Raw genomic sequence first — 463 nt, forward strand, 5'->3', positions numbered from 1 at the left:
GGGGGGGCGGGGGCCCCGTCTGGGGCCTGCCTCCCCTGGTGCCACCAGCCGCTGCCTTGGCCCCGTGGTCCTACCCGCTTTGGCTTTGAACCTCAAAGTGTGCCGTGCCGTGCCGACACAGGGGTCCCTGGGGAGGGACACTGCTGCGGGGTCCCCACTGCAGGATGTCGGCTGCCACAGGCTGGGCTGGGCGGGGACCGATGGGCCCCGCGGCTGGCCTGCTGTGCCTGGGGTGGGCAGCAGCTCCAGAGCTCCTGCTGGGCCCCGCACCCCTTCCCGTGGGGACCCCCATGTGTTTATCGTCGAAGGCATCGAGGGCCAGATCCCTCCATCCCTCCTAGGCGCCATCCTCGCCCCAGCCAGTGCCCAGAGGGGATGGGGCAGGGGCTTCCCTGCTCCTTCGGGACCCTCACTGGCGCTGCCGGCCACTGGAGCAGCATCTCGGGGGGAGTGGACCTGGCCG

The sequence above is a fragment of the Aptenodytes forsteri genome, unplaced genomic scaffold, assembly GCF_000699145.1.
Source record: "Aptenodytes forsteri isolate BGI_AS27 unplaced genomic scaffold, ASM69914v1 Scaffold254, whole genome shotgun sequence".
In the NCBI taxonomy this organism is placed as follows: domain Eukaryota; kingdom Metazoa; phylum Chordata; class Aves; order Sphenisciformes; family Spheniscidae; genus Aptenodytes; species Aptenodytes forsteri.